General features: G+C 37.7%; 4 non-coding genes and 7 pseudogenes across 4 annotated transcripts; 7 read left to right on the top strand and 4 right to left on the bottom strand.

Moving 5' to 3' along the window:
- Window positions 1–3191: 3191 nt before the first annotated feature.
- Window positions 3192–3310, top strand: LOC132841416 (5S ribosomal RNA; annotated as a pseudogene).
- Window positions 3311–3473: 163 nt separating this feature from the next.
- Window positions 3474–3592, top strand: LOC132841413 (5S ribosomal RNA; annotated as a pseudogene).
- A 169-nt stretch (window positions 3593–3761) lies between these two features.
- LOC132841427 (5S ribosomal RNA) lies at window positions 3762–3880 on the top strand (annotated as a pseudogene).
- A 175-nt stretch (window positions 3881–4055) lies between these two features.
- LOC132841422 (5S ribosomal RNA) lies at window positions 4056–4174 on the top strand. Its single transcript, XR_009647906.1, has one exon. It is a non-coding gene; the product is annotated as a 5S ribosomal RNA (ribosomal RNA).
- A 3548-nt stretch (window positions 4175–7722) lies between these two features.
- LOC132841417 (5S ribosomal RNA) lies at window positions 7723–7841 on the top strand (annotated as a pseudogene).
- A 207-nt stretch (window positions 7842–8048) lies between these two features.
- On the top strand, window positions 8049–8167 carry LOC132841449 (5S ribosomal RNA). The gene has a single exon (XR_009647921.1). It is a non-coding gene; the product is annotated as a 5S ribosomal RNA (ribosomal RNA).
- A 389-nt stretch (window positions 8168–8556) lies between these two features.
- LOC132841433 (5S ribosomal RNA) lies at window positions 8557–8675 on the top strand. Its single transcript, XR_009647907.1, has one exon. It is a non-coding gene; the product is annotated as a 5S ribosomal RNA (ribosomal RNA).
- A 1413-nt stretch (window positions 8676–10088) lies between these two features.
- LOC132841418 (5S ribosomal RNA) lies at window positions 10089–10197 on the bottom strand (annotated as a pseudogene).
- A 174-nt stretch (window positions 10198–10371) lies between these two features.
- Window positions 10372–10495, bottom strand: LOC132841429 (5S ribosomal RNA; annotated as a pseudogene).
- Window positions 10496–10933: 438 nt separating this feature from the next.
- On the bottom strand, window positions 10934–11042 carry LOC132841430 (5S ribosomal RNA; annotated as a pseudogene).
- Window positions 11043–11194: 152 nt separating this feature from the next.
- Window positions 11195–11313, bottom strand: LOC132841411 (5S ribosomal RNA). Its single transcript, XR_009647904.1, has one exon. It is a non-coding gene; the product is annotated as a 5S ribosomal RNA (ribosomal RNA).
- Window positions 11314–21563: the final 10250 nt, after the last annotated feature.

Here is a 21563-nt window from a genome sequence, read left to right as displayed (position 1 = left end):
ATTAAAGCAGAACTGCACCAAAGCAGGTTCTTATGCAGGACATTTATGCACGACTTCCTGCTCAATGAAACATGTGCATCGACCACTTTTAAGCACCTACTATATAAAAAGTCAAATTATTATAATTTCATCTATTCATACCAATGATGCTGGAATATAGAAACATTCATTTGTGCTGTCAATCGAATAAAAAAGTACTAATTAATTGCACAATATTGCGATTTAAAGACACAATCTTGTAATCCTTGCATCCTTAACAATATCCTTATGCAGACAACTCTGCATTAAACCTGCCGATTAAGAATGTGATGTCATTAAAGTTAATGTTCATTGTAATGGTAATTGTTCCAAACTTTTGACAATTTAGTGTTTCTCTATACCATTGAGCTACTGTGATACAACCTAGATTTTCCATGTCACACAAAAGTAATAAAAGTTGACATGAATGTGTGGGAGGTCATTAGAGACCACCTTCACAGTATGTAATGTCTGAAACACCCAACTTCTAGCTTTAAGAACCTTTAGTGTACAACACTATGTTGATCTACACTTACAGTCCTAAGTAGAAAAGATCAAAATATGTCTTATCTTTCTAGAAAGAAATTGAGAGCTCATCTGAAAGTGGCCATTTAGAAGAGAGGGAGAAGAAACCCAGACGAAGGATAACGAATGTGGCCAAAAAAAAGAAGAGCGGTTAGTCCTGTCCTGCGAAGACATCATCAGTTTCAGTCTTCCAAACCTACATAAATTCATTCACTTGCATTCACTGTTTCCACACGCATACAAGTTCTTTCAAAATGCATATTATCTTTTCTAGAAAAGGTTGGCGAGCTCAACGGAAGACGTGTCCGGTGTTGGGAAACCCACACCGGAGTATCCAGAGAGCGACTCGGGAGGGGAGGAGGAGCAAGTGAGAGAAATGGATAGGAAGGAGGATATTGGGTCAGATTTTTACAGTAAAGGGACTTGTATTTAGAACTTGGATCTTTGCCATTGTATGTGAGCGATTAAAAAGGTTTTGTGTGCATGTTTAAAAAAGTCCCCTCACCAATATCTGGTAATTGTAAACAGAGTTATGGCAAAGTACAGTGATAAAGATGAAGTAACTTCAATAAATATTGAACTTTTTTTTTATGCAATTTTAGGTAACATCAAAAGGCAACAGGTTGGCTTTCCATCTGCGCAGATGTGCACGTCCGGTAAATATAATTCTCATACACATACATATTATACAATACCTAGTGTACATACTTAGAAATTGTATGTGTAGATAAGAAGAACTTGTCATTGTCTTCTCAAAATAGAAGCTGAGATAAAAAAGGAGAATTTGGAGATGGATGGGGGTGAAGAAGGACAAGGTAGAGAAGCAGAGACGAGTTTGGAGCCTTTGGAGATGGAGGGGACTGAAGATCAAGTTGGACAAGGTAGAGAAGCAGAGGTGGAGCCTTTGGAGGACATGAGTTGCTTGAAAAGATTTTGGAGTGAAGAACACCAAAGAGAAGCAGAGAGGGGAGGGAGGGGGGGGGGGTGCAACACGTGTCGTAAATACTGTGTTAAATACTGATATATTGTCCGAATTTCTTTTAAAAAAGGCAAAGAATGGGGGCACGACACGTGTTAATCATTTATTAAAATTGTTTACTTTTTTTTTGTTAAAAAGGAAAAATGTGGCTAGATAATGTGATATCTGTTTAATAAAAATTCATGTTGGGGACAAAAATGAGTTTGTGATTTACTGATGTGTGGTATAAAAGTATTGTACAATTAATGTTTCCATATTTCTAATGTTGAATGGGCAGAAGAGTTAATATACTGTTCACTGATTTAAGATGAAGATTTTTTCAACGCTTTGTAATATTTTGAGTATAAGCTTGACGGTGGTCCAAGAGTTAAACAATTATCAAATATACCTACCAGCTTTGCAGGAAAGTATTAATATTGATTTTAATGCTTACAAATTTAACTCCCTTAATGCTCAGAAATAGTCTTTGGTGTAGATGGTGCTCATTGATAAACTATCTGCAGATATTGGTAGTCTTGGATTTTGCTAATGTAAACATTCACATCTTTATTGAAAAAAAAATGGTCTAAATATGGCCCCAAATGTTCAAAAGGTCATTGAGACCAACTTCTCATTGTATGAGGGTTCAAAGGCCCAACTTCTTGTTTTAAGAGCCTTAATCCTAAGCCTCACCCTGCCATGTGAGCTAGGAAAAGGTTTTCCAGTAACTCTACGGGCCCACCTTCTATGCGGCATTATCGCTTTAATCACATTGTATATTTATTCCCGTTAGTGTCAATACTCCAAATTCACTGCAAACTCGGGTGGTTCAATTCAACATCTGGCCCAGACACCTGAGGCCTTTTTGGTCATTACAAGGCCTTTGATTTTTGCTCCCCTGCGGTCCATTTGCAAAGGTTCATATCACTTCGATCGCGTCGTATATTTATTACTAGGGCACTGACGACAGAGATTTTATTATATTGTAGGCCCGGGTGGCCATCGCGGTCCCTGGCAGACATTCGTACACTACTCCGATGGACAAAATTTCACATTGTCAGGTTTTTGGCCCCCAAGGGCCTCTGAGGACCATGGGCAAGACGTGATAATAGAGTGATAATACTGCTCTGTTGTGCAAGTGAGGTCAATCGTAGTGTTCGTCTGCGTAAGGTCATCTGCTGTAAATGTGCACTATTTTCAGACCAACTTATCAGCGTGCAAGGCTCCAGAGGTCCAACTTCTTGCTTCACGAGCCTTAATCCTGAAACCCTGCCACCCGAGCAAGGCCTGTTTGCCCATCTTCTGTGCTGCTTTATCGCTTAGATCGCATCGTATATTTATTCCCGTCAATGTCTATACTCCAAATTCGCTGCAAACTCGGGCGGTTCAAATCAACATCTGGCCCAGACACCCGAGGCCTTTTTGGTCATTACAAGGCCTTTGATTGTTGCTCCCCTGGGGTCTATTGCAAAGGTTCATGTCGCTTCGATCACATCGTATATTTATTCCCGGTGCTGTAAGCTTTTGACATAGGCATTCATTTACTTTACTATTTGAATTCTCTAACAACAACATCTTAATATTCAGACCCTTTCGCTAATGTTTCGATAGAAAACAAAAAAGAAAAGAAAAGAAAAGAAAAGAAAAAAACAAACAATTTATAAATGGGTTCAATTCCAACTTTCCTTTCGCTTACGGCCATTCCACTCTGAGGACGCCCGATCTCATCTGATCTCGGCAGCTAAGCAGAGTCTGGCCTGTTTAGTACTTGGATAGGTGTCTGCCTGGGAATACCAGGTGCTGTAAGATTTTGACAAAGGCATTCATTTACTTTACTAGTTGAATTCTCTAACAACAACATCTTAATATTCAGACCCTTTCGCTAATGTTTCGATAGAAAACAAAAAAAGAAAAGAAAAGAAAAGAAAAAAACAAACAATTTATAAATTGGTTCAATTCCAACTTTCCTTTCGCTTGCGGCCATTCCACTCTGAGGACGCCCGATCTCCTCTGATCTCGGAAGCTAAGCAGAGTCGGCCCTGGTTAGTACTTGGATAGGAGTCTGCCTGGGAATACCAGGTGCTGTAAGCTTTTGACATAGGCATTCATTTACTTTACTATTTGAATTCTCTAACAACAACATCTTAATATTCAGACCCTTTTGCTAATGTTTCGATAGAAAACAAAACAAAAAAAACAAAACAAAAGAAAAGAAAAAAAGAAACAATTTATAAATGAGTTGCATTCCAACTTTCCTTTCGCTTACGGCCATTCCAATCTGAGAACGCCTGATCTCATCTGATCTTGGAAGCTAAGCAGAGTTGGCTGTGGTTAGTACTTGGATAGGTGACTGCCTGAGATTACCAGGTGCTGTAAGCTTTTGACATAGGCATTCCATTTACTTTACTATTTGAATTCTATAACAACAACATCTTAATATTCAGGTCCTTTTGCTAATGTTTTGATAGAAAACCAAAAAAAAAAAAGAAAAGAAAAGAAAAGAAAAGAAAAAAACAAACAATTTATAAATGGGTTCCATTCCAACTTTCCCTTTGCTTACAGCCATTCCACTCTGAGAACGCCTGATCTCGTCTGATCTCGGAAGTTAAGCAGAGTCGGGCCTGGTTAGTACTTGGATAGGCGACTGCCTGGGAATACCAGGTGCTGTAAGCTTTTGACATAGGCATTCATTTACTTTACTATTTAAATTCTCTAACAACAACATCTGAAAATTCAGACCCTTTCGCTAATGTTTCGATAGAAAACAACAAAAAAAAAAACAAAAGAAAAGGTTGCATTCCAGCTTTCCTTTCGCTTACGGCCATTCCACTCTGAGGACGTCCGATCTCATCTGATCTCGGCAGCTAAGCAGACTCCCTGTATACTCAAAGACATTGTATGTACATGTTGGGTAAATATTAAGATGTTGGGTCTCTATAGCCAGCACAACATCCCAGCATAGCTGAGTTGGCTTTAAACGTATTGGGCTTTTATTTGTATTAGCCATGGCTAATGTTGTCTTGGACATTGTTATAGCTTGCCAGTGTTTGCTCTTGTGCCAAGCCAGGCCAACATCTGACTTTAGTCTGTTTGTTTGGGTCTACATAGCCAGCCCAACATCCCAGTATAGCCGAGTTGGCTTTGGCTCATGTTGTCTTGGACATTGTATTAGCTTGCCAGTGTTTGCTTTTGGGCCAAGCCAACATCCGACTTTAGTTTGTTTTGGTCTACATAGCCAGCTCAACATCCCAGAATGTGCTGTAGGTCACTGAACCCAACTTCTAACATATAAAGGTTCAAAGAGCCAACTTCGGGCTTTAAGAGCTTTAATCCTGAAATCCTGCAATTTGAACAAGCGAAATGTGTTACCATAGCAAGGGTAACAAACAAAAAACACGGCTCAATTCAGCAGCCATTCTAAATATGCCCCCGAATTTGCCGTAGGTCACTGAACCCAACTTCTAATATATAAAGGTTCAAAGAGCCAACTTCAAGCTTTAAGAGCTGAAATCCTGCTATTTGAGCAAGCGAAATGTTTTATCATAGCAACGGTAACAAAACAAACACGATCAGATCAGACGAGAGCGGGCGAAAGGAAAGTTGTAATGGAACCCATTTATAAATTGTTTCTTTTTTCTTTTCTTTTTTTTTTTTTGTTGTTTTCTAGCAAAACATTAGCGAAAGGGTCTGAATATTAAGATGTTGTAAGATTTATGGTTTTTGGTGCTTATAGAAAGAAGCACACATCTGACAAGCTTGAAAAGGGCTGTTTCACCTTGTTTCGATGAAACATGATAGGACACAGTGTGTTTATGTCAGAAATCTGGGAAAAAAGCTTTTTTACATTATTATATGGTAAATAATAGAAAATCTAGTAGTTCATATGTTGATAAATGGCCAATATGTTGATAAAAATATGATTTAAAATCAAAACTCTGATTATTTGTGTCTGGTATGATCATTTACATGCCATCTTAGGTATCAGCATATGTTTTGAGTGAATCCCTGCGTGCATGTACAAAAGTGCTTCTTGGGAGCTGAAAATGCGATTCAGGCAGTCTCAGCGCTCTAGCTGCTTCCTACAGTAGTTTTTGGTGCTTATAGAAAGAAGCACACATCTGACAAGCTTGAAAAGGGCTGTTTCACCTTGTTTCGATGAAACATGATAGGACACAGTGTGTTTATGTCAGAAATCTGGGAAAAAAGCTTTTTTACATTATTTTGTGATAAATGATATAAAATCTAATAGTTCATATGAAAGCCCAAAATGTTGATAAAAATATGATTAATGGTCTGAAAACTAATAATTTGTGTGTAGAATGATCATTTTTATGAAATCAGCATGTGTTTTGAGTGAATCCCTGCGTTCAGGTACAAAAGTGCTTCTTGGGAGCTGAAAATGCGATTCACGCAGTCTCAGCGCTCTAGCTGCTTCCTATAGAGTTTTTTCGTGCAACCTTATGTAAGCACAAATCTGACAAGCTTGAAAAGGGCTGTTTCACCTTGTTTCGATGAAACATGATAGGACACAGTGTGTTTATGTCAGAAATCTGGGAAAAAAGCTTTTTTACATTATTTTGTGATAAATAATGTAAAATATGATAGTTCATATGAAAGCCCAAAATGTTGATAAAAATAAGATTATTTGTCTGAAAACTAGTAATTTGTGTGTGAAATGATCATTTTTATGAAATCAGCATGTGTTTTGAGTGAATCCCTGCGTGCAGGTACAAAAGTGCTTCTTGGGAGCTGAAAATGCGATTCACGCAGTCTCAGCGCTCTAGCTGCTTCCTATAGTAGTTTTTTCGTGCAACCTTATGTAAGCACACATCTGACAAGCTTGAAAAGGGCTGTTTCACCTTGTTGGAATGATCATTTTTATGAAATCAGCATGTGTTTTGAGTGAATCCCTGCGTTCAGGTACAAAAGTGCTTCTTGGGAGCTGAAAATGCGATTCACGCAGTCTCAGCGCTCTAGCTGCTTCCTATAGTAGTTTTTGGTGCTTATAGAAAGAAGCACACATCTGACAAGCTTGAAAAGGGCTGTTTCACCTTGTTTCGATGAAACATGATAGGACACAGTGTGTTTATGTCAGAAATCTGGGAAAAAAGCTTTTTTACATTATTTTGTGATAAATGATATAAAATCTAATAGTTCATATGAAAGCCCAAAATGTTGATAAAAATATGATTAATGGTCTGAAAACTAATAATTTGTGTGTGAAATGATCATTTTTATGAAATCAGCATGTGTTTGAGTGAATCTCTGCGTGCATGTACAAAAGTGCTTCTCGGGAGCTGAAAATGCCATTTCTGCAGTCTCAGCGCTCTAGCTGCTTCCTATAGTGGTTTTTGGTGCTTATAGAAAGAAGCACACATCTGACAAGCTTGAAAAAGGCTGTTTCACTTTGTTTCGATGAAACATGATAGGACACTGTGTTTATGTCAGAAATCTGGGAAAAAAGCTTTTTTACATTATTTTGTGATAAATGATATAAAATCTAATAGTTCATATGAAAGCCCAAAATGTTGATAAAAATATGATTAATGGTCTGAAAACTAATAATTTGTGTGTGAAATGATCATTTTTATGAAATCAGCATGTGTTTTGAGTGAATCCCTGCGTGCATGTACAAAAGTGCTTCTTGGGAGCTGAAAATGCGATTCACGCAGTCTCAGCGCTCTAGCTGCTTCCTATAGTGGTTTTTGGTGCTTATAGAAAGAAGCACACATCTGACAAGCTTGAAAAGGGCTGTTTCACCTTGTTTCGATGAAACATGATAGGACACAGTGTGTTTATGTCAGAAATCTGGGAAAAAAGCTTTTTTACATTATTTTGTGATAAATGATATAAAATCTAATAGTTCATATGAAAGCCCAAAATGTTGATAAAAATATGATTAATGGTCTGAAAACTAATAATTTGTGTGTAGAATGATCATTTATTCAAATCTTTGGTATCAGCATGTGTTTTGAGTGAATCCCTGCGTGCATGTACAAACGTGCTTCTCAGGAGCTGAAAACGCGATTCCCGCAGTCTCAGGGCTCTAGCTGCTTCCTATAGTGTTTTTTCGTGCAACGTTCTCAGAAGGTTGCACGAAAAAACACGTGCAACCTTCTGCACGTGAAAAACCATTTATAAATTGTTTGTTTTTTTCTTTTCCTTTCTTCTTTTTTTTGTTGTTTCGATAGACAAGCTGGTTCCATTCCAGCTTTCATTTCGCTTATGGCCATTCAACTCTGAGAACCCCCGATCTCATCTGATCTTGGAAGCTAAGCAGAGTCGGGCCTGGTTAGTACTTGTATAGGCGACTGCCTGGGAATACCAGGTGCTGTATGCTTTTGACATAGGCATGCATTTACTTTACTATTTGAATTCGCTAACAACAATATCTTAATATTCAGACCCTTTGGCTAATGTTTCGATAGAAAACAACAAAGAAAAGAAAAGAAAAGACAAGACAAGACAAGACAAGACAAGACAAGACAAGACAAGACAAGAAAAAAACAAACAATTTATAAATGGGTTCAATTCCAACTTTCCTTTCGCTTACGGCCATTCCACTCTGAGGGCGCCCGATCTCATCTGATCTCGGCAGCTAAGCAGAGTCTGGCCTGGTTAGTACTTGGATAGGCGTCTGCCTGGGAATACCAGGTGCTGTAAGCTTTTGACATAGGCATTCATTTACTTTACTATTTGAATTCTCTAACAACAACATCTTAACATTCAGACCCTTTCGCTAATGTTTCAATAGAAAACAACAAAAAGAAAAAAACAAACAATTTATAAATGGGTTCAATTCCAACTTTCCGTTCGCTTACGGCCATTCCACCCTGGTTAGTACTTGGATAGGCGACTGCCTGGGAATACCAGGTGCTGTAAGCTTTTGACATAGGCATTCATTTACTTTACTATTTGAATTCTCTAACAGCAACATCTTAATATTCAGACCCTTTCGCTAATGTTTCGATAGAAAGCAACAACAACAAAAAAAAAAAAAATGAAAAGAAAAAAACAAATAATTTATGAATAGGTTCAATTCCAAGTTTCCTTTCGCTTACGGCCATTCCACTCTGAGAACGCCCGATCTCGTCTGATCTCGGAAGCTAAGCAGAGTCGGGCCTGGTTAGTACTTATATAGGTGACTGCCTGGGAATACCAGGTGCTGTAAGCTTTTGACATAGGTATTCATTTACTTTACTATTTGAATTCTCTAACAACAACATCTTAATATTCAGACCCTTTCGCTAATGTTTCAATAGAAAACAACAAAAAAAAAAAAAAAAAAGAAAAAGAAAAGAAAAAAACAAACAATTTATAAATGGGTTCAATTCCAACTTTCCTTTCGCTTACGGCCATTCCACCCTGGTTAGTACTTGGATAGGCGACTGCCTGGGAATACCAGGTGCTGTAAGCTTTTGACATAGGCATTAATTTACTTTACTATTTGAATTCTCTAACAACAACATCTTAATATTCAGACCCTTTCGCTAATGTTTCGATAGAAAACAACAAAAAAAGAAAAAGAAAAAGAAAAGAAAAAAACTAACAATTTATAAATCGGTTCCATTCATAAATTGTTTGTTGTTGTTTTTTTTTATTTTTATTTATTTATTTATTCTTTTTTTGTTGTTTTCTATCAAAACATTAGCGAAAGGGTCTGAATATGGGAATACCAGGTGCTGCAAGCTTTTGACATAGGCATTCATTTACTTTACTATTTGAATTCTCTAACAACAACATCTTAAACTCAACATTGAACTCCGGGGAGTTTCTTTAGGTTTTGGCCATCTCTGCATGGTGACTTTAAATTAAGGGTCTTGTATGTACATGTTGGGTAAATATTAAGATGTTGGGTCTCTATAGCCAGCACAACATCCCAGCATAGCTGAGTTGGCTTTAAACGTATTGGGCTTTCTGTATATTTGTATTAGTCATGGCTAATGTTGTCTTGGACATTGTTATAGCTTGCCAGTGTTTGCTCTTGTGCCAAGCCAGGCCAACATCCGACTTTTGTCTGTTTGTTTGGGTCTACATAGCCAGCCCAACATCCCAGTATAGCCGAGTTGGCTTTGACCGTATTGAGCCTTCTCTATATTTGTATTAATTGTGGCTCATGTTGTCTTGGACATTGTATTAGCTTGCCAGTGTTTGCTTTTGGGCCAAGCTAACATCCGACTTTATTTTTGTTTGGGTCTACATAGCCAGCCCAACATCCCAGAATGTGCCGTAGGTCACTGAACCCAACTTCTAATATATAAAGGTTCAAAGAGCCAACTTCAAGCTTTAAGAGCTTTAATCCTGTAATCCTGCTATTTGAGCAAGCGAAATGTTTTACAATAGCAACGGTAACAAAACAAACACGATCAGATTAGACGAGAGCGGGCATTCTCAGAGTGGAATTTGGAAAAATAAGTGAAAGGAAAAGTAAGTGAAAGGAAAGTTGGAATGGAACCCATTTATAAATTGTTTGTTTTTTTCTTTTCTTTTTTTTGTCGTTTTCTATCGAAACATTAGCGAAAGGGTCTGAATATTAAGATGTTGTTAGAGAATTCAAATAGTAAAGTAAATGAATGCCTATGTCAAAAGCTTACAGCACCCGGTATTCCCAGGCAGTCGCCTATCCAAGTACTAACCAGGCCCAACTCTGCTTAGCTTCCGAGATCAGGCGTTCTCAGAGTGGAATGGCCGTAAGCGAAAGGAAAGTTGGAATGGAACCCATTTATAAATTGTTTTTTTTTTTTCTTTTTTCTTTTTTTTTCTTTCTTTTTTTTGTTGTTTTCTATCGAAACATTAGCGAAAGGGTGTGAATATTAAGATGTTGTTGTTAGACAATTCAAATAGTAAAGCAAATGAATGCCTATGTCAAAAGCTTAGAGCACCTGGTATTCCCAGGCGGTCGCCTTTCCAAGTACATTACTAGCCAGGCCCGACTCTGCTTAGCTTCCGAGTTCAGACGAGATCTGGGGTTCTCAGAATGGAATGGCTGTAAGCAAAAGGAAGGTTGGAATGGAAAGCATTTATAAATTGTTTGTTTTTTCTTTTTTCTTTTTTTTTTCTATCGAAACATTAGCGAAAGGGTCTGAATATTAAGATGTTGTTGTTAGAGAATTCAAATAGTAAAGTAAATGAATGCCTATGTCAAAACCTTACAGCACCTGGTATTCCCAGGCAGTTGCCTATCCAAGTACTAAAAAGGCGCGACTCTGCTTAACTTCCGAGATCAAACGCGACTGGGCATTCTCAGAGTGGAATGGCTGTACACGAAAGGAAAGTTGGAATGGAACCCATTCATAAATTGTTTGTATTTTTCTTCTTTTTTTTTTCTTTTCTTTTTTTGTTGTTTTCTATCGAAACCTTAGCGAAAGGGTCTGAATATTAAGATGTTGTTAGAGAATTGAAATAGTAAAGTAAATGAATGCCTATGTAAAAAGCTTACAGCACCTGGTATTCCCAGGCAGTCGCCTATCCAAGTACTAACCAGGTCCGACTCTGCTTAGCTTCCGAGATCAGTTGTTCTCAGAGTGGAATGTCCGTTAGCAAAAAGAAAGTTGGAATCGAACCCATTTATAAATTGTTTGTTATTTTCTTTTCTTTTTTGTTGTTTTCTTTCGAAACATTAGCGAAAGGGTGTGAATATTAAGATGTTGTTAGAGAATTCAAATAGTAAAGTAAATGAATGCCTATGTCAAAAGCTTACAGCACCTGGTATTCCCAGGCAGTCACCTATCCAAGTACTAACCAGGCCCGACTCTGCTTAGCTTCCGAGATCAGACGAGATCGGGGGTTCTCAGAGTGGAATGGCCGTAAGCAAAAGGAAAGCTGGAATGGAACCCATTTATAAATTGTTTGTTTTTTCTTTTCTTTTCTTTTTTTTTTTTGTTGTTTTCTATCGAAACATTAGTGAAAGGGTCTGAATACATGCAGGGATTCACTCAAAACACATGCTGATACCTAAGATTTCATGAAAATGATCATTCCACACACAAATTATTAGTTTTCCGAACATTAATCTTATTTTTATCAACATTTTGGGCTTTCATATGAACTATCATATTTTATATTATTTACCATAAAATAATTCCAAAAAGCTTTTTTCCCAAATTTCTGACATAAACACGCTGTGTCCTATCATGTTTCATCGAAACAGCCCTTTTCAAACTTGTCAGATGTGTGCTTACATAAGGTTGCACGAAAAAACACTATAGGAAGCAGCTAGAGCACTGAGACTGCAGGAATCGCGTTTTCAGCTCCCGAGACAAAGCACTTTTGTACCTGCACGCAGGGATTCACTCAAAACACATGCTGATACCTAAGATTTCATGAAAATTATCATTCCACACAGAAATTATTAGTTTTTCGAACATTAATCATATTTTTATCAACATTTTGGGCTTTCATATGAACTATCATATTTTATATTATTTACCATAAAATAATGTAAAAAAGATTTTTTCCCAGTTTTCTGACATAAACATGCTGTGTCCTATCATGTTTCATCGAAACAAGGTGAAACAGCCCTTTTCAAGCTTGTCAGATGTGCGCTTACAGAAGGTTGCACGAAAAACCTTTTCCCTGCGTGCATGTACAAAAGTGCTTCTCGGGAGCTGAAAACGCGATTCCCGCAGTCTCAGCACCCTAGCTGCTTCCTATAGTGGTTTTTGGTGCTTATAGAAAGAAGCACACATCTGACAAGCTTGAAAAGGGCTGTTTCACCTTGTTTCGATGAAACATGATAGGACACAGTGTGTTTATGTCAGAAATCTCGGAAAATAAGCTTTTTTACATTATTTTATGGAAAATAATATAAAATCTAATAGTTCATATTAAAGGCCAATATGTTGATAAAAATATGATTTAAACTCGTAAATCTGATGATTTATGTGTGGTATGATCATTTTCATGCAATCTTAGGTATCAGCATGTGTTTTGAGTGAATCCCTGCGTGCATGTACAAAAGTGCTTCTGGGGAGCTGAAAACGCGATTCCCGCAGTCTCAGCGCTCTAGCTGCTTTTTATAATGGTTTTTCGTGCAATCTTATGTAAGCACACATCTGACAAGCTTGAAAAGGACTGTTTCACCTTGTTTTGATGAAACATGATAGGACACAGTGTGTTTATGTCAGAAATCCCGGGAAATAAGCTTTTTTACATTATTTTATGGAAAATAATATAAAATCTAATAGTTCATATTAAAGGCCAATATGTTGATAAAAATATGATTTAAACTCGTAAATCTGATGATTTATGTGTGGTATGATCATTTTCATGCAATCTTCGGTATCAGCATGTGTTTTGAGTTAATCCCTGCGTGCATGTACAAAAGTGCTTCTCGGGAGCTGAAAACGCGATTCCCGCAGTCTCAGCGCTCTAGCTGCTTCCTATAGTGGTTTTTGGTGCTTATAGAAAGAAGCACACATCTGACAAGCTTGAAAAGGGCTGTTTCACCTTGTTTCGATGAAACATGATAGGACACAGTGTGTTTATGTCAGAAATCTCGGAAAATAAGCTTTTTTACATTATTTTATGGAAAATAATATAAAATCTAATAGTTCATATTAAAGGCCAATATGTTGATAAAAATATGATTTAAACTCGTAAATCTGATGATTTATGTGTGGTATGATCATTTTCATGCAATCTTAGGTATCAGTATGTGTTTTGAGTGAATCCCTGCGTGCATGTACAAAAGTGCTTCTGGGGAGCTGAAAACGCGATTCCCGCAGTCTCAGCGCTCTAGCTGCTTTTTATAATGGTTTTTCGTGCAATCTTATGTAAGCACACATCTGACAAGCTTGAAAAGGACTGTTTCACCTTGTTTTGATGAAACATGATAGGACACAGTGTGTTTATGTCAGAAATCCCGGGAAATAAGCTTTTTTACATTATTTTATGGAAAATAATATAAAATCTAATAGTTCATATTAAAGGCCAATATGTTGATAAAAATATGATTTAAACTCGTAAATCTGATGATTTATGTGTGGTATGATCATTTTCATGCAATCTTCGGTATCAGCATGTGTTTTGAGTTAATCCCTGCGTGCATGTACAAAAGTGCTTCTCGGGAGCTGAAAACGCGATTCCCGCAGTCTCAGCGCTCTAGCTGCTTCCTATAGTGTTTTTTCTTGCAACCTTACAATGGGTAAGCACACATCTGACAAGCTTGAAAAGGGCTGTTTCACCTTGTTTCGATGAAACAAAGATTGCGCGACTTCCTTTGGAATGTGGAGACACAAGATACACACAAGACACACACACACACACAATACACTCACACACACACACACACACACACACAGACATCCACACACACAAGACATACGACACACACACAAATGACACACACACACACACACACACCCACTAGACACACACACGAGACACACACACACACAAACATACACGTCACATACAGACGACACACACACACAGAAGACAGGTACACGCAAGACACACATAAATGAATGGATGTACAAAAGTGCTTCTCGGGCTGAAAACGCGATTGCGCGACTCTCAGCCTATAGCTCCTTTGGAATTTGGTTTTTCGTGCAACATTACATAAGCACACATCTGACAAGGTTGAAAACGGCTGTTTCTCCTTTTTTCAATGAAACATGATAGTGTATGTAATATATGAAAAGAAAATTTAAAAAAATTACAAATAAAATCTCCTTCAAATAATCAAACAATTCTAGCATAAGTAAAAGTAATTAAAATGCAAAGATAGTAACAAACCAAGAAACACTATCCTAGTGTTAGCCTGTGTTTGTTCTATGATGCACAATATTTAAGCAATGAAAATGTAGTAACTAAGCATAAGCTTGCCTATAGTAGAATGCACACCCGTTATTCAATACAGCAAGCTTTATATACTCTTTTTAGGGCTGGGCATCTTCGCAAAGTGGTTTTTCGTGCAAAAATATTACTATTAATTATTGTATTTTAACTTCCACTCATTTACTATTACTGGAATATAATGAACCATGTATATTCAGTCCGTAAAGTATCATGTATAAACATATTAAACCTATTTTACATCTACTGAAAAAATTAGAACATTTGAACAATATTTTCAAAAGTTATTTTCAGGTATCAGTTTTGAGTGAATACCTGCATGCATGTACAAAATTTCTTCTCAGGGGCTGAAAACGCGATTCCGCAAGTCTTCCTTTTGCATAGTTTAACTGATGCTTATAGCTACTAATGGGCAGGGTTGCAAATGTACTCCCAGAATAGTGGATATTGTACTGAAATAAACCAACCAATAATGATATATTCTTGGACAGAAAAAAAAAAAAAAAAAAAAAGTAACAGGTGACATTGTGAGTTAGAGCATCTGTCATTTGTCCTCAACATCTGGGTAAATTTGAGACAATCTATATGTAGAAACATGCACCCTATAAAAGGACCTTAAACTGGGTAAGTGCAAGACAAGCACATAAGACATTGCCAAAGCCATTAACAACACTATCTCACCACCTGTCCCCAAACTGAAGTTGCCACTCCCAGGCAGCCTTTGTTTTGGGGGTAGTTTGGTCACAAAAATACAGAATATGTTTATAGATCTCAGAAACAGCACCTTTTTTGTTGTGACATAAAAACATAAGCAAGCAAACTTTCCCACTGTTGGAGAGGTGGAGCTGAGGGAGCTGAGGGAATGTCCAGATGTTTAAGGTGCGAAGCAGTTGTGTTGATTGGATAACATTCACTCTTTTGAAAATTGAATTTATATCCAGAAAAGGAGCTGAATGTATCAAGCATGGACAAGATACCAGCCACACCAGATACAGGGTGTGTACATATACATAGAGCAACAAATCGTCTGCATACAATGATAGTTGGTGTTTGATGCCATTCCTAATGACTCCTTTAAATACAGTTTTTGCCTATTGCTTACACACTTTTTGCAGAATTTGGCTCATTATATCAAAACTCTACACACAAGCCAATCAGACATAGCATATGGAGATTAACAACTCACATCTATGCCAAAATGAAACACTGCATTGAAAACTTAACACTCCTTTCTAAAAATGAAATTCTTGTAACAAAACCATACACACAAGCACCATTTGAATTACTCTTTCATATCACCAGCAACACACATGTGCTTTATATAAAACACTGCAGTCTTTGTGTTTTTATTTATATTGTAATTTTCTTAGACTCAGTCTTTTGTAAAACTCAAAAGTAGATTTATTTAAAGATTGATTTGTTTAAATGTATTCAGTAATCAAACAAGAGTTTTTACAGAAAAAACATTCTTAATAAAATAAAGAAAAATAGAATCACAAGTCATGACAATTAGCAACAAAACAAAAGTAAAAAACAAAACAAATACTGGATACACTGCTATTGTGGGAAAAAAAACACACTTATTTTGTGTGTGTGCACGTGTATGTGTGTGGTGGGGGCCTGGGGGGGGTCTTATGGATCCCGCCTTCTGTTTGGATCTGGCCACAAGACCTCGTCGACATCACAGGCGATGTCCTCGCGGGCTAGGCATCGGGGAAAATATCGTCTTGTGTGCCTAATCCACCCTTGGATGGATCCCACCTCAATGTCTCCACATGCCTCTTCCATTGCTTACAGAAGAGGCATGCGGGCGTGTGGTTGCCGATCATAGACTTTCCACCGCCATGCTGAAAATAATTCCTTGATTGCATTTAGAAAGGGGCTGTAAGGGGGCAGGTATAAAGGTGTAAAATTGTTATGGTTGGTGAACCAATCTTGGACCAGAGCAGCCCGGTGGAAACTAACATTATCCCAGATGACAACAAACCTGGGCTGCTGTGGTTTGTCCTGTACAACTGCATGTAGTGCATCTAGAAATACATTGATCTGTCCTGTATTGTAGGGACCTAGAGTGGCATGATGATGCAGGACTCCTTGGACACTAATTGCAGCACACAAGGTGATATTTCCCCCACGTTACCCAGGGACATTTACAACAGCCCTTTGTCCAACTATGTTACGGCCTCGACACCTGGTTTTGGCCAGATTAAAGCCTGCCTCATCCACATAGATGAACTCATGTGGCTGTTCGGCGGCATCAAAATCCAAAACTGTCTGTAACAGAAAATATTGAATAGTTTTACTGAAAACACATACAGTAACTACAATGTCTACATTTTTACACAAGTAGGGGCTGGGTTGGGTTAGTATAGACAAAAACTACAAGATACAGACAGAGCAGGTGGCAGCATAAACCCTCATTCCCACATCACAATATATAGTATGTAAAGTAAAGTGACACATACCTGCACATAATCATGGCACAGATCCTTGACCCTGACACTGTTCCTCTCAAATGGCACCCTGTACAGCTGCTTCATTCTGAAGTTATGTTTCTGTAGGATGCGACTTATTGTAGAAATGCTGACCCTGTTGATATTGTTGAATACCATTCTATCTGCAATTATGCGCTGTTGCAACTCACGAAGTCGGATTGCGTTATTTTCTTGCACCATTTGAACGATGGCAAGCTCTTGTTCTTGAGTAAAGAGACGTTCCCTTCCACCTCGAGGAGGTAGCCCAACCATTCTGTAAAAAATGCCACAACAAGATGTCATTGGTTATGTTCTTTTTCAAATACTGTACTTTCAAACTGTACACAGTACTGTAACATCACAATGATACTCCTTTACATACTGTATACTTCACAGCACTACTCATTTTTGAATAGTACTTTACAGTAATACTGTAATATGATACAGAATCATGTGACACATACAGTAGGTACAGTCTGGAGCAGAAACTTGAAGATATACCTGTTCTCCAGTCGGAATGTTCTTATTATCGATGCTACTGTGTAGCGACTGAGGTTAGGGTGGACTCTTTGCCCAGCCTCCCTCATGGATAAGCCATGATTTATGACATGGTCCACCAGAGTAGCCCTGATGTCATCCGATACACGTCTCCACACTGGTCCTCGTCTTTGTCCTCTTCCACGTCCACGTCCAACTCCTCTCTCTCTTTGTCCTCCTCTTACTCTTACTCGCATTGCCTCCATGCTTGCAAAGTTCTCAGAATGTCTTACCCGAGGCCTATTTGTAGTGCTAAGGCTCAGACCGATTGGTGTTCTGTTTTCTGTACAAGTGTTTTCAGGTGTGTATGTAAGTGCGTATAATTGCCAGATGAGTTTTGCATTTTGAACAGAGTGTTTTCCCAATGATAACAGGTGATTTCTTTTTTGAAAAATGTGTCTAATGTAAGAAAACGTGTGTAGTGTTTCGCAATAAGTGTGCTACAGAATTGCAAACAAAGTGAAAAGTTGACAATGTGTTTCAGCTATGGTTACACTGTGTTTAAGCATATGCTACAAGAAATTTAGGTATTGAGGCTTTGGTCTAAGCATTCGGATTTAGTGTGCAAGCAATGGGCAAAAACTGTAAAGTAGAGGATTGTAATGAAATGGCCAATGGTTCAATATCCAAGTTAAATAAGGATGGAGACAGAGGGCAGCCCTGACGTGCCCCACGTAACACTGGAAAATACTCTGCGTGCTCTGTTTGTTTGAATGCTGGCTTGAGGTGATGTATAAAGTAATTTCACCCAACTAATAAATTTATTGCCAAAACCAATTTTTTTAATGCAGCAAATAAATATCCTATCATATGCTTTTTCAGCATCCATTGAAATCACTATCTCAGGTACCTTCTCGGAATGGACTGTATGAATAATATTTAAAAGAGTGCGAGTATTAAAAAATAAATGATGTCCCTGTCTATGCTCCTCGGAAATAATGCTGGGCAAAACTCTCTCTAGTTGCAGAGCTATAGTTTTTGCCATTTTACATAAGCATAGACATTTACCAGCAGCACCTTTGTTTGCATTAACATGCTTACAACCGTAAAAAACAAAAGCTTATTACATTCGTTTTATTTCACCCTTTGTTAACACTGGGCAAAAACACTACCCTATGTTCATCGTTTTTATATACTTCTTGGCCTTTTCTGCAGAGGTCTTTTTCCACACTCTTATATGTGATACAAAGACGTACTGGAAAGAAAAGACCATAACGAACCCCTTCCAGACCATGCAATTGCCTCCTGACATCATTAAAGGCTGCTCGAGCCCAGGCCACCTTGGCAGTGTGATTGGGGAAAACGGAGATCTTTATTTCTTCTACAGCATCTTGTCGACTCTCTCTCATAGAACATTCTCACAGTCGCTATAATAATGAAACCTGGCAATAACAGTGCGTGGTCGCTCACCGTGTTTTAGCTTCGGCTGAGAGGTACTATATGCTCGGTCTAACAGCGGTGTTTCATCCAATTTAAAAGCTTCCTTAAGTGTAGCGACAACTGTAGTGTTGATGAAAGTATCCTCAGGAACCCGAACTATTCTAATGTTATTCTGTTGTGACCGAGATTCGAGGTCCTCATACTTATTTTGCAGTGAAACAAACTCAGCAGTTAAGTGTGAGATCTTTTTTTAAGCTCAACTACATCATCAGTACAGACGGAGAGAGAATCCCCCATTTCTCCCACTGTACCTCTGAGTGCAGCCAACTCTGCGTCTGAAGTTTCCTTATCATTCGCCAGTTGTGTTTTTACTGATTGTAAGTCAGCTCTAATTGTGGACAAATCATCACTCAGTGCTGCCCAGTGCTTCTCAGCAATGTCATGCTTTAACAAGCTTAGCAGTTCTCGCTTCAAGGACTCCGCATCAATTACCTGCGCAACTTCCCTCTGAGAGGTGGAGCCGCGGGGTGAAGACGGAGCCCTAGGGTCCGGGGTTGCTACCTGCAGGCCTCAGTTGTTGGGTCGCGGTGGCACGGGTTTTAGATGTTTTACCAGGCATGATAATATGTCCAAGTGGTGAAAAAATCTTTAACAAAATACACTAGGGGTAAAAATATATCAAAAAGGTAATGTAAATTAAGAGTCTCAATATATATATATATATATACAAAATATAAAATCAGAGTCTCAAATCAGACGTTTTACTCCATTGGCTGCTCAGCAGCACCTTTCACATTATTTTATGGTAAATAATATAAAATATGATAGTTCATATTAAAAACCAATATGCTGATAAAAATATGATTAAAGCTCAAAATACTGATGATTTGTGTGTGGAATGACCCTTTTCATGAAGATAAACATCACATGGAATAGATTCATACATAAGGCATGTGTATGTAGAGACAACTTCACAGAGAACCGAATGATACACAAGGCTTCTAAAACAGAACACTGAAATCCCATCTCATCACAGAACTCCAAGTCATTCCAACCAGTCAATTTGTGAACCAGGTGAATTTAAACTGCAAATGTATCTGAGGGTAAGGTGGCTTGAGCCAGGCCTCCACCCACCCTGTTATATTTTATAGCTACGTATTTAAAAAAAACATTGAAAATAAAATAAAAACTTTTCAACTTAAAAACTACAAAGTACCAATTGGAAGAGATTAAAATCGCCAAATTGTGTGCTTTGCTTTGTGAAAACCATGGGGACATCATAGCCAACACCTGAAGCTAGATAATATCTGGCCAAGTGAATGACAATAGAAACCCTTCATTATGACATGAAAATATTAAAAATATTGAATTGAAAGTTGAATGTAAGATCAGATATTTGTGTCATGTTAACCAGAAGGTTAAGGAGAAGTTTGTAATTAAAGACACAGTGATTCTGAGGACTTAAACAAGGGCTCCACCCACCCTGTTATATTTTATAGCTAAAATATTTTATTGATTTTTAAGAAAATTTTAAATATGACAAAAAGTACTGTGTGTTTCTTTAAAAAAAAGACAAAAAAAATTAAACTAAAAAACTATTTAAAAAAACGAATTAAACTTAATATACACGAGAAGAAAAGAGAAGAGAAGAGAAGAGAAGAGAAGAGAGGAGAAGAGAAGAGAAGGGATGAAGAGATGAAAACTGTTAAATTGTGTGCTCTGCTTCTTGAAAACCATGGGGGCATCATAGAAACAATAGTCCATTTATCATGTTAAGCTAAATCTACATTCATGTAAACAATAAATTATCCTGAAGCAAGATAATGTCTGGCCAAGCAAATGATGATAGCAGCCATTCACTATGACATGAAAGTATGATGAAAATTGAACGGAAAGTTGAATGTGGTGTAGCGGCTAGAACCCCCGCTCTCATTGCCATGGCCCGGGTTTGTTTCCCAGGCAGGGAGCTAAAACAGCCACTGAAGAGTTAACTCTCATTCCCGGGCCCAAGCCCGTATAAAATGGAAGATATGGCAGATATGTGTTTCATGTTAACCAGAAAGCTGAGGGTAGGTTTGTGCTGTGATTCTAAGGACAAACACAGATAAAAATCAAAGGGAACAGATTGATACATAAGGCATCTAAAACAAAACACTAGAATCCCGTCTCATCACTGATCTCCAAATCATTCTAGCCAATAAAACAGAGAATAGTCAAAGCTAAGGCTAGAGGTGAATGGAAACTGCAAATCTAGCTGAGCGTAAGATGACTTGTTATATTTTATAGCTACTGTTTAAAAAAAATTTAAACATGAAAAAGAACTATATGGTACTTTAAAAAAAAGGAAAAAAAACTTGAAAACTGATAAATACTAAGTGGAAGATATGAAAATTGTCAGATTGTGTGCTCTGCTTCGTGAAAACCATGGGGACATCATAGCCAACCCCTGAAGGTAGATCATGTCAAGACAATAGTCTAAGATAAAAATATTAAAAACATTGAATTGAAAGTTGAATTTAAGAGCTGATATGTGCTTCATGTTAACCAGAAAGATAAATTTCAAAGATTGTCTGCCAGTCTCATTGGGCTAGATTCACCACCTTGGTTCAGACTCAATCATCCATACTCAACCTAGTACTATAAAAACAGAATTTAAATAATATAAAACAGCAAAGTGGTCTTGCTGATTTTCGAATTTCAGTAGTTTTCTTCCTGTTTTCACTGACAGGAAGAAAATTGCAGGTGAAGAAAATTGAAGGAAAATTAGAAACTCTACTTTACTGAGACTAATAGTGCCCCCTTTACTGGGATGTCAAATTAAACTATATACGTAAACTTCTTCATGAAATACTTGAAGTAGTACTTTCTCCCCA

The sequence above is a fragment of the Tachysurus vachellii genome, chromosome 26 (assembly GCF_030014155.1).
Source record: "Tachysurus vachellii isolate PV-2020 chromosome 26, HZAU_Pvac_v1, whole genome shotgun sequence".
In the NCBI taxonomy this organism is placed as follows: Eukaryota; Metazoa; Chordata; class Actinopteri; order Siluriformes; family Bagridae; genus Tachysurus; species Tachysurus vachellii.
This window is presented reverse-complemented; position numbering and strand designations above follow the sequence as displayed.